General features: G+C 43.7%; 1 protein-coding gene and 1 long non-coding RNA gene across 2 annotated transcripts in view; one reads left to right on the top strand and one right to left on the bottom strand.

Moving 5' to 3' along the window:
• The window catches only part of SPAG16 (sperm associated antigen 16), a 2,683,085-nt gene that overhangs the window by 1,699,907 nt on the left and 970,045 nt on the right, over positions 1 to 13,133 (bottom strand). The gene's annotated exons all lie outside the window — the stretch shown is intronic.
• Positions 1 to 13,133, top strand: part of LOC138488693 (uncharacterized) — a 122,549-nt gene that overhangs the window by 93,511 nt on the left and 15,905 nt on the right. The window contains exon 2 of the long non-coding RNA XR_011274694.1: positions 869 to 1,020. This is a non-coding gene — a long non-coding RNA (uncharacterized lncRNA). The remainder of the gene's footprint in view (positions 1 to 868; positions 1,021 to 13,133) is intronic.

Below are 13,133 nucleotides of genomic sequence, written 5' to 3'. Positions count from 1 at the left end.
TGGCTTATTTCTGGTCTCTATAAAGGGTCAAATGTGCGTATACATTTGAATCAACATGGTCTTCTCTCCCAATGTATAAACACCTCTCAAGGGGTAAGGCAGGGTTGCGTGTTAGCACCATGCCATTTTCATTTTTACATGTTTCATGTGGGAGAGTTTGTTTTTGTCTGCGTTTGCAAGCCCAAAGATTGGGAATCTTAAAGTGATGTGGCTTGCCTACACCGACAACTTCCTCCTACTTCACTGCACTCTGAAGGGATTGCAGGGCTTGCTTAAGGCCTGCTTTAATTTTGCAAGAGTACATAGCTTGAAACCCAAGACTAAAGTTATTCATTGTACTATGCTGAAATGTGATCCTAGATTTAGTCGTAATTTGGACTAGGAGACGATTTAATTGGTTGATCACTTTACATTTTTGAATTTTTCAAACCAGAAAAAAACACAAAAACAGGTCATAAAAGAAGACCTCAAGATACGCATGAGTATATTATTCAATCAGTTGCGTTGTATTGATTTTAAACATGGCAAATGCTCATTCATCCTGTATTAAAGTTTTTTGAAGGGAAGAGTGTCCTCAAACGTCTGTACGGGATTGAGCTGATGGACTTTTGGATCTTGGATAATTTGTCTGGCCTCGAGGGTTTGTTGTGAAGGAAGATTCTTCGAGTTTCTAATGGTGTGCCTAATGTGGCCATTAGATGTGAGCTCGAATTTCGCCTTTTAGAGCTAGGGCATGCTAGAGGTATTTTGTTTGTACATAAGAATCATCTGTCCAACCAAGAATTCTTTGTTTCTTGAATTAAAAACCATTTTGGAAACTCTGTGTGATAGGTATATTAACACCTTTTCATCTTTTTGTCTTTCACAGCTTTTGAAGGCGGGGTCCAAAGTGACTGACCTGGTTAGTAATCCATGTGGAGTAAAGAAGCTGCTATACCAATATGATTGGTCCAATATACAGTGGACTTGATGCACTCCTAAAGATCACTGAGTCATCTAACATGGGATCACAGAAAACTGGTAATGTTAGCTCTGTATCTTTCTATTCACCCAGACAGGGCAGTAAGAAGAGGTTTCTTGCATTTCCGCATGAACTTATTTTTAACTAAAAAAGTTATGATTCGATATGGGCTATTGTCCCGAGATCATGGTCACTGTCGTTTCTGCATGGGAGAACAGCACAAGAAGACATCTATGGGCTAATTCATGGAATTATTTACGCCGAAAAATGGGGATTTGTGTGCCATTCTGCCCGCAAATCCCTGTTTAACAAATGGGGATTTGCAGGCATAATGGCGCACAAATCCCTGTTTTTCGGCACAAATAATTCCATGAATCAGACCCTAAATCACAACTCATACCATTAAAAGGTGTCTGAGGGGGAAATGTGGAAGACATATGTTGATTTGTTCTCTTTAGGTGATGTAGAAAATATGTGGCAACATTGGCTTTCAGGAAGAACTACTGCAATAGTATTGGCAGTGACTGGTTTCTTTGTACTCCTTAAACTGGGAAGAGTCCCTATAGCATCATGTTGCACTTTAGTCACTTTGCACTTTAACCTAGGGTGATTGTTATGTCATCTGTGGTTTTTTTAGCATTGGTGGGAACTAGCCAAATTGTGTTTAGCTTTTTAACCTGCAGTGAGGTAATCCACCTGAAATTTTTTTATGATTTATCCCTTTTTTATAATGAAGATTTGTTTGAAATTGTTACTGTAATAATTTTACACGTCTTAACTATGTGGATGAATTTTATGTGTTTGTGTATGAACTTGTGTAGAAACATTTTGCGAAATACTGGGTGTAAATTTTGTTAAAGGTTATTGTTTTTAGCCAAACAATAGAAACATGTTTTTAAAGAAAGAGGTGTAGTAAAGTGACCGAGCTTACTGTGTGTTATGAACTCAGTATCTGAGAGGAAAGTGCATTGCAGCAAGCATGTTGAGGGCGGTACCCTGGCAAGATCTTTTCAACATGAAAGAGAGAGAAAGGTAGAGCGATGGTTGATAGCCAAGCATGGCTATAGTTCGACAACGACAGGAGCCAGTGATTTAAAGAAGGTGAACAGGTGATGGAGATAATTATTTGGAAGTAAAGGCAGAGGTATGCCGTCTGGATGTTGGAGAAAGACACTTCAGCTCAAGTTCCACATGCAGCAGGGCCGCGAGCCAGATCGTAAGTTGAGGGAGATGACTTGGGACTCTGTGATAAACTTGCCTGCCTGTTACTGGGGGTTCCGGGTGGGGTGACCCAAAGGGCCCGGTACCTCCTGAAGCAAGTGGATAAAGGGCCTGCGGGCATATATGTTTGGAAAATCCCCTAGTTACCACCCCCTGGCTCTTATCTCAAATCAGGTGAAAGTTACAGAGACAGTGGCTTTGGATCCCCTTCCTAATTAGGAGAGCCTGAAGATCTCTTAAGGCAGACCTCAAATCCCAAGGAAGAAAAACAAATGTTTCGCTTCAAACAAACCAAATATCACACACACACGCACACTGATACTGTTGCTAATCATCCCATAGTAGGGAGAATGGCATTTCAAAACAGACTTGCCTCCAGACCCTTGAATACTCCAGCTCAACACAATGCTGGTGATGTGCAGCTTTCTGACTGCCAGTTTAATAGCATTTCATACAAAATAATAAATGAATGGTGTCCCGGCAAAGTGTTCCCTCGCCAAGGATACAATATTGCAGTTACACTGAAAGAAAGCTTCTGTGCACATTCAGTAGAAAATTGAGGCTTACCAAGAGATTTTTCAACATATCATTGACCCACTTGGAAATAGGAGACCTCTGTCCTGCAAAGGTGTCAGGAAGGGTTAAAGTGGAAATCAAGATAACAAACAGACAAGATAAAGATTTGGTCTGGTGCCCTAAGCCCACAGCGAGGCTAGGTGCACCAAACAGCAGCAACCAATCCCAGACCTGCCCTAATTATTGGACACAGGTACAGACACTCACCCAATGCCCATCCCATTTAGAGGAAAGAGAGCACCATAAAATCATATACCCAAGTCAGACAGAGGGTGTTTGGAGGAGGAAGTAACTCAGAGTTTGGAGAGTAGACATTGGAGTTGTGAAGAGGAGTTTACGAAGGAGGTTGCAACAGAGATGCAGGAGACTGGGTGAACCATGGATAGAGACCCGGTAGGAGAAGTGAGACAAGGCAAGGGTGAATCAAGTGGATAGAGGCAGAGGTGGCTGTATGAGGCCACGCCACAAGTAACTCATCCTAAATAGAGACCCAGGTGGAGAATCAAGACTAGGCCTGGGAGAACTGGGAATGCACAGAGGGTCTGAATATATAGAGGCCCTAGAAAGAATTCAAGGCTGGTTACAACCTACATGAGGTTTAGGACTTGAAGCAGACCAGACATGTGGAGGCTTTGGGGAGTAAAAAGGTGTTGACAGCAGAGATGAGACATGTGAAGTTGAAGATCATGTGATTCCTAGAGTGTTGAAATGCCACAGGAGGCTGGTGGAAAGGATTCAGATTAGTGACATGATGCATGTACCGAGAAGGTTGGCAACAGTGCAGAGGAAGTGTGCGACAGTAAGGAAGAGGATGGTAAAGCTATGGAAGAGGCATCTGGAGAGGTTGGGAAGGGGATTACTGGGGAATATTTGGAAGAATATGGTGTGAAGTTGAAGGAGGTTGGTGGAGAGAGTAATCAGGAATGTGTAAGATACCAGGAGGTTGGGGAAAGAGACCAGAAGTTTGGAATATATAAGAAGGAGAACATCAGATGCATGGGGATCATAAGGCCGTGAGAGGTTGAAGGGCCCCCAGTCCTTGGCAAATGAGGTTTTGAGAGGAAGTTGCAGACGAGAGGGAAAGGGACTCCGATGTGGTAGGAGGGAGGATGCAAAAGACACAGAACAGCCAGAGGAGGTAGATAGTCAGTTCAGGCAAGTTGCAGCAGGCCCAGCTGGGCCTAAGTAGGTCATAGTCAGATGGAGGAATGAGTATCTGGCAGAAAGGATACCTTAAGGAGACCAGAGCTTTCTCCTCATGGCACAGCTTTCAGAAGACCAGGTGTTCATACAGGCTGGAAAGACTCAATGGATTTTAAATGTTCTGGAACTAAATGACATTTCCTAGAGTTTGAAAGTAAGTGAATGTACTTGCCGCAGTTCCAGAGACTTTTTTAGCTGAACTAAAAATAAGATTAGACATTAAAAAGAACAGACAAAGATTGCATAACATATTGTCTGCTGCTTTAAACATTACAGCCATTTTAGGGTAAATGTGCTAGAGACGAAACACTAATGCGTATATAAATATCACTTCATGAAACCCAAAACTGTAATGTTGCACACATTTCTGACTGCTCTTTTTATCTATATTATCCAGTCCTATCCAGCTTTAGTAAGACAAGACGTGGATGCTGTCACATTTATGGGGATCCTAAAAATAGTCCTATCATTCTTAGAGTTGTCATTGCAATTGTTCTGCAATATTTGCTGTAAAAAAGGAGAAGATTTTATAAAAGTGATTTAAGCACACAATAAAAAAGAGGAGAACATTATAAGGTATCAGAGTATAGGAGACACTATGCCTGTGAAAAGAAGATAAACAAGTTCATTTGGGTTGATCATTGTACTATCATTCTGTACCATGATTTGTCTTTTCTTCCTTATTAGTGTGGTATTTAGGAGAATAATTGTTGATAATGCTGATGAAATGTTAAGTAATGACACTTCCATGACAATCCATATTTGAGGTACGAATAATCTTTTCCCCAATATTTCTGAACACATGGGTTGAGCAAAAAGAGATGCTGCAGAAGATAATGAGGATATAAACTCATATCTTGATAATTCTGCCCATTTAAAGAATAACATGTGGTATCAGCACATGAGAAAGGTGGGAAAGAAAACATCAGAGGAAATCTGTTACGTGTGTTCTCCCATCCCTTATGCCATGAAGGCAACCAGAACATTTATTGCAAAAGAAATATCTGCACATGATGCAAAATGCCGCAGTCATCTAGCAGCAATGACAACCAGAGGACAATTCGAAGGAAGATGGGCACCCCAACCATAGTGATCAAGGAGAACATTCCCATATGAAGATGCTTATGTAAAAACACAAAAGATGGAGAAAAAAATATGGTGGACAAGAAAGATGCTTGCAAACTCCCCCTGACTGGAGAACAAGTAAAGGTTGTCGAAATAAAGAGGATGGAATGTTCAGATATCCTGGAAAGGTTAGGAGTACTAGGATGTTGGGAGAGACCTCCGCTGTTGGTATAGGGACGAGTTGCCACTAGTACAGGATGGGAAGAAGGAATGTTATCATGCAGAGCACATTTATTGATGAAAGAATCAGTGGATAATGATGGATGCTTAAAGTCATGGACCAAGTATTCAAAGCTGCCAACATGGGTTGACAATGAAGCAGGACCGATGTCCATAATACCACTAAAAAATTCAATGCATACTACATGAATGATGGCCTGGTTTGAGTTGGAGAACATAAAGGATGTTCAAAAGTACCAGGAATTAATGGAGGAACTGCTGTACTGATGGATTGCTACTGGGCGTGTGGATCCAGAGCTTACAGGAAGCTACCTAAGAACTTGGGAGGAATATGCCTCATAGCGATTCCCCAAAGTGATCTCTATACAGAAGAGTTTCAAAAAATGGATGCAAACCAAAGGAGAAAGAGGTTGCTTAACCTCTCCTGGATGAAGAGAGAGAACTATTTATCAGCAACATCGAAAAAGGCCTACAATAATATTCCAGATGAGCATACATTTTTCAGCAAGACGGCAATGATATTTACATACATATTTATGCCAGGACTCCAGACTGCAGTGAATGCCAAATGGTTAGAGATCTCCAGATGAGAACTGCTGCAAATGATTAACACAACAATCAAAGGATATAATGCACTTTGAGAAGAACTAAGGGCCATTTGAATGATGACCCTCCAGAACAGGTATATATTGAACTTGATAACAGCAATGGAAGATGACTTTTGCCCCAAGATCGGGCCTTTTTGCTGTACATACCAACTGCCCATGATGGAGAAAATGAAACATCGACAAAGGCAATAACGTTGTTATTGAACCTACATACGGAGATGATAGAAGAATCAGCCGAGACGGCAGGAGATGATTGGTTCTTGTTCCTGTTTTCATGGATTACGACCTGGATAGCAAATGCCTTCAAGCTGTTGAGAGCAATATTGGTGTTGATAACGCTGGAATTCTGTGTTGTGAGAATCATTGGACAACGTCAGAAGGCAGCAACGAAAGCTGTTGGGATGAAGATAATGATAGACAAATGCTGAAACTGGTGAACACAATATACGAAATGAGAGCACTACCAGCGAACATATAAAAGGAAGTCCCCTAGCAACCCCAGGAACGAAGTTCTACTATCCAAACGATTGTAAGACGTATGTAGGACGTTGGCTATTCTGTCAACCATCTGGGTAGTGTTGCCACATGACTGGGAGTGTGGATGAGCATATCAAGAACACAGGTCACCTAAGGGGGGTGACAAAGATTTGGATCCCAAAGAAACCAGTGTGAAGAAAAGGTGAAGAAAAATGAGGCGGTGGTGGATGACTCAACCAGAGGGGGAATGCAGAAGAGCAGGTGATGTCTCTAGTGCCTGCCCCCTCATCTCCGTCATACTGGGTGAAACCAGTAGAAGAGATATATGTGTGACACCAGGCATTGTCCCAGTACTGCATTGAGTGTACGAGAAACGTTATGCACTCAGATAGCCATGTACCCTCGTACTGAATTGGTGGAAGGATGTCGACATACAGCATTGCACATAGAAGAGCTGTAAGTGAAGTGGATACGAGTAAAATAATGTCATAAAGGGAAGATACAAGGACGTACAGAAACAATGCAGATACTTAGAGAATTAAAGTGTAATTGAAGTAACAATGTAATCAAGTGTAAAGATAGAGAAACCATTTATATTGAAAAGATGAGTGAGATGAAGTTCAGCGAATATGCATATGCAAAAACGCAAGGTAGATGAGATATATAGAAGCTTGCTGCAGTAGAAACTATAAAGTAAACAGAGTGGCCATGGATGTAGGATCGTGTTGAAACTGCCTCAGTGGCAAACCAAGGCTGCAGAGTTGGGAGACGCTGAAGAAACAGTTTCATGTGAGAAACAAAGAATATCTATTCTGCTAAGACTCAGGATGACACAGCAAGGCATAATTGGAAAGTATAACGTGAGTTAACTAGGATAAGCTATAAATGAAGGGCACATTTATTTTAGATAAGGCAGAAGTGAAAACATCTGCAAGTGCCATGTTATGGAGAAACAAGGATGCGAGAAGCATATGTGAAATGGAGTGATCAAGTCTCCAGAGGCCAAGAACAGTAATAGCACCTATCACAATTAAATCAAATAGCAGTATATAGAAGGTTAAAATGGCCAAATTTGTGATCTAACACCACGCAATTCTGAACTTGAGAAACAAGGCCTAATCATTAAGCCTCAGAAAGATAGTGATGTACCCCGACTCCCTTAAAGGTTCCAGAGAACAAAACAGTCAGAAAGGTCAATTATAAAGGAGAAGCCCTGGCTTGTGGCCTAACTGATGAGAGATGGTAGGCTAATTGACCAAAGAGGGCAGTGTTCTGACGCCGTTCTCTGCACCTGGGTTACATTTTGTTCATGTGCAGCTAGCGAGTCGAATATCCGAGGTTGGGAGAGTATGCCACCCAATCATGAGTGGCTCTGAAGCAGCATGCTATACAATGTTGCAAAAGCCAATCTGCTGTTAGTATTTTTGTTATAATCAGTATTGTATGTATTTTAGACTTAGTTCGAGGCATGCTCACCAGATAAGGGGCAACCAATGATGTTATTAACATTTACACATAATATATATATATATATATATATATATATATATATATATATATATATATATATATTCGCCTAACCAATCCTCCCCTTAATACGTTTTGTTGTTTGCCATGTAGGCTGATGTCATAGCTGACGTACATCGAAGTACATAGTCTTTGTGTAAGAGAAAAGTAACAGAGTGTGTGAGCTGCAACTTGTTATGCTTGCCAGATTTCCCTACTTTATTTGAGCTGACAACAAAGTAGTACTTTGACATATTCTTTGAGTCTGTCCGGTTATTTGAGTCCGAGGTCATTTATTATGGTAATTCGATTCTGCGCATGAGATACGCTCCAAGGTGCCACTGCACATTCATATAAAAAATGCACCTTCTTGTAAGGATGCACAGGCACAGATGGCAGTGTCGTCTATCAGAAAACATGTCATGTGACGTGTCTGCGTAGAGCCATCAATATACACGATGTAACCTTCAGTGTGATTTTCCCTTCCTTATCCTTCAGTTGTCATTCCAGTAATTATTCCCCAAAAGCCTAATGTGATGTGTGAGCATGTGGTAGTCAAACGATGACAAAATGACCCCAGAGTAGAGACTGATCGCTCCTTTCCGTGTAAACGAGTATCTAACACAATATCTTGGGGAAAGCTCAGGCAATCCTTGCCAGCCCCCATCAATGTCTTCTGCTTTAACTGACATTAGCGTGACTGTGGAAATGTCAAAGCAGGCCCTTTCAATGTCAGCAACTCATGCGTACGCGTGCAGTACTTGTAGGGGTTGATAATCGCATATAAAACTGAGAACACATTTAACAACGTGTTTAAAATAAGTCAGAAAGCAAAAAAAAATTATTATAGACATTGGGCCTCATTACGACCCTGGCAACAACGGTGCCGGTAGTGCTAGCGGCGCCGTTGTTGCCTCACCGCCTCTTTACGAGTTCCGCTTGCGGGTGCCGAACTGCACGTGTGGTCTGACCAGAGGTGCATACCAGCACCCGCGAGCAGACCAGGATGGTAGCAGCAGTACCGTTATTAACGATACTGCTGCTACCATCCTCCCCATTCCCATTAAGCCCTATGGAAGCTCAAATGGGAATGGGGACGTAATGGGTCCGGGTCCCACGAATGGAAATTATCGGGCGCACAAAGGTTACAATGGCCTGGTAATTTCCATTTTTCGGGACCCGGACCTCGTAATGAGGCCCATTGTATATTTTGCAGGATTGTGTCCTTCTTTCAGCTGCCACAGCAAGAGCGACAACGTCCATGAGTGCCAGGCCAGCAGCTTTACACTGCCTCCTTCATGTATGCACCCAACAACAACCAATACTAACCCTGCCGTAATTAGTGGACAGAGGTGCAGGCACTCACCCAACGTACTGTGGATGTGCCATTGGGTTGGCTGTCTTTGCAGGACAGATTTGTCCCATAGAAGTCTAAGGGCAGACCCTAAAAGCGAAGCGTCCACGAGGAATTGAGATTTGGAATACTCGGTCTAGGGGGCCAGGTCTGGATGCTGCACAGAAGCAGAGTGAGAGGGAATGCGACAGAGAAAGAGGAAAAGCGAGCGAGCGGGAGAGCGAGCGAGCGGGAGGGAAAGCGAGAAAGAGAGCAGGAGGGAATGAAAGCAAGACAGAGAGAGGGAGAGAGCGAAGGGAAAGAGGGAGAGAGATAGGGAAAGCAAGAGAGAAAGGGAAAGCAAGAGGGATGAAGAGAGTAACAGAGAGGGAAAGCTAGAGAGAAAGAGGGAAAGTGACAGAAAAAGAGAGAAAGCGAGCGAAAGAGAGGAGAGAGGGGGAGGGAACGCGAGAGAGAGAGAGCAGTAGGGAATGAAAGGGAGAGGGAAAGCACGAGGGAAAGAGAGAGCGGAAAGCGGAAGAGAGAGGGGAGAGAGATAGGGACAGCAAGAGAGAGGGACAGAGAGGGGAACCTAGAGAGAAAGTGACAGAGAACGAGGGCAAGTGAGAGAGAAAGCTGGAAAGCAAGAGAAGATAAAGCGAGCAGGAGAGGAGGGAGAAAAGGAGAGCAGGAAAAAAGAGCGAGCTGCATATGTTTGTGCTGAAAAGCGGCGAGAAGAGCTACTTTGGGCTAAATCGTGGGTGCACTTTTCATTCAAATGTTTCTTACAGTCGCAATGCAGTGCGCACCAGACATGACAAAAAAATGTGTGGATAACAATCTCAGGTTGAACCACACATTTAATTATTTTCCAACATTGGTGAGGTGGTTATGGTTGGCCATAGGTTGCCGGGTCGAGGCGTCATAACTTCCTGAGCTAGAGGGGTTTGTAGCGCAGCAATCACCACTCAGCAAAGTTCCCTCATGATGCTTCCTCTTGGTGCTTGAGGAGTTTTGTTGTCCTGTGGGCAGTGGCGCCTTCATCTATGCTGGAAGAGATCAGACTCTCATACAAAGTATCCAATGGGTTTAAAACATATTTAAAACTGTCGCTTTCGAATTTGAAACTTGTTGCTAACATTTGTATACATTTTTTTAATACTCTTTTAGATTGTACCTAGCACCTTAGCTACTTGCACTGATTCGCTGTATAGTTTTAAAACACTTAAATAAGCTTTTAGCTTGAACAACTGTTTATTGCCTTGCCTACCCGTGCTCGACCCAACTAAATTCGCGCAGTATTTCGCAGACCCCAGGTGCGCCAGGGTCAAGCAGGTCTGTGCCGGTCAGTTATGTTGGTCAGTTATGTTACATGGCAACAACTACTTTTCTTGGCTTTAGTTACAAGTGCTATTATATCTTAGTGCACGTATCACTGCTTATAGGTTTACCGCTTAGCTGACCGCTGTTACATCCACCTCACGTCCTGCATGTGCAGTGACGTGAGGCATAAATAAAGAACCTGTGCTGCCAGAAGCTGACAGTTCGGGGAGTGAAAGAGCAACTGGTGTGACGCATGATTTATTGTCTTCGTGCCGCGCACCAGGCAGCCGACATGCCTGGCCGAGCACGACCCCGCTACCCACCAGCAGCACCTGCCCAGGACACAACACGGGTGACGACCACATGAAATGAACACACATTCATGACCAGCAACACGTTCTCATCCTGATACATGAGAACGCTGCTGAATTTGTGGGAAACACGGAGGAGTATGTCTCCTTCACACGTGGAAGGGACACAACCATCACCACGGCCCACACTCCACAAAAGTCACAGGAGGCACATCCTGACCCCAGGCAACCCACACCTCACCAGAACGAACAGGTGAGCGGGTTTGGTCATCAACTACTCACAACCAGAAGCGAGGGCACCTAAACTAGCCCAACATGGCCATTTGACTATCCACACTGAGGCCCAGCACTCCAACAAAAATAGCAGCATCCCTTACACCATCAGTGCAACCACTTCAAAACCATGCAGGTGCCAAAGCAGCGCTGGGTCCCTTTGACCCCTACACATATCCATCATCAGTGGGACCCTGCTGGATGATCTGGATTCAAAAATTCGAGATGGCGATGGATTGTAAAGACGTGACAATGAGGAGAAAATGGAGATCTCACCTTCTGCTCAATGTTGGCGACAATGTGCTGCATGCGTCTGCATATAATCATGCCCGCCCCAATGCATGCAACGGAAACAGCCGAAATCTATCCCCAAGAAGAAGAAGCAAGCCGGCACACGTCTGGTGGTAACCGGCAAAAACTCTTCAACAGATAAATCCGGGGACGAGCATGAAGAAGTGACAACAGTTGTGGACGCGGGAAGAACAAGGAGAAGAGGCAAGATCCACCACATCTCGGATTTAGAACAGGGGGGCACCACACTGAAAAGGAAAAAGAAAAGACCTAAGTGCCTCATCACCATACAAGGCCAGGAAACAATGAATACGATCGACAAAGGGTCGCCGTTGAACATCATGCCGACTACCATGGTCCGACGATTATGTACATAGTCAGAACTCAAACACACAGAGATCTTACTATTGCCTGCAGCAGCAAGACTGTCGTTAGTGAGGCGTTTCAGAACTGTACTGAGCAGAGGAGAATGGACAATTCAAATGAAAATCTACGTGGTCAATTCAGGCATTGAATGCCTACTCAGTTTGGAATGAGCTGAAGAACTAGGACTCATAAGGTTCATCTGCAACATCACTGACTCCACGGACATCACTAACCTGCTTGCCAAACACCCAGGCATTCTCCAAGGCATAGGATGCCTGAAAGGCAAGCTGATAAAGGTACATTTCGACCCTACAGTTCAACCCTGAGCAGTACGCCACAGGAGAACTCAGTTCCAAATGTGAGACCTGGTGGCAAAAGAACTATCGGAACTGGAGATGGCCGGAATCATAGAACAAGTGACCGACCCAACGCCATGGGTATCCTCAATGGTTGTCATGACAAACCCAAAGAACCGGGAAAAGTACGAACCTGTATAGACATGAGCCTACCCAACACAGCCATAAAAAGGGAAAGACACATCACCCCCACACTAGATGAAATAATTACAGTCTTCAGGGGGTCCAAAGTCTTTCAAAACTAGACCTCAATGCAGGCTACCATCAGCTATAGCTGTACCATGATTTGAGATACATCACAACCTTTTCGACTCACTTGGGCCTGAGGGGGTACAAGAGGTTATGTTTTGGAATATCAACAAGCCATCCACGAAGTAATCCAAGGAATCCCGGGTGTGCTAAATGTCATCATAGACATCCATATTCATGCCAGTGACAGGGAAGACATGCGCCACCTAGAAATGGTATTCAACAGAGTGGAGACAGCAGGCCTCACAATTAATTGCAACAAATGTGAGTTCCTAAATGAAGAAATAGCATTATTCGGGTACATTTTCAACAGTGAGGGTGTATCTGCTGACTGCCAAACGGTGGCAGACATAAAAGGAGCCTCCCCACCAAGCACACTCCCAGAAGTGTGCAGTTTTCTGTGCATGGCTACATACTGTGGCAGGTTTATCTCCAATTTCGCAACCATGTCAGAACCACTCTGAGAATTTACAGGATCTAACAGCAAATGGGATTGGAGCCCCAAATGTGAGGAGGCATTTAAGCGGATCAAAGCATGATTGCCGCCGGACACAACCATGGCATACTATGATCCAACCCTACTAACAGAACTATACGTGGATGAGAGTCCCGTCGGACTCGAGCAATCCTGCTAAAACAATCAAAAACAGGTGAGACTAGACCCATTGCCTATGCCTCCCTAGCTCTTACGCACATCGAACAACGGTACTCACATATGGAGAAGGAGACCATAGCGGTTCTTTAGTGCTGTAGACATTTTCACATCTATCTCTA

The sequence above is a fragment of the Ambystoma mexicanum genome, chromosome 9, assembly GCF_040938575.1.
Source record: "Ambystoma mexicanum isolate Mex_15411 chromosome 9, UKY_AmexF1_1, whole genome shotgun sequence".
NCBI classification, from domain to species: Eukaryota; Metazoa; Chordata; class Amphibia; order Caudata; family Ambystomatidae; genus Ambystoma; species Ambystoma mexicanum.
This window is presented reverse-complemented; position numbering and strand designations above follow the sequence as displayed.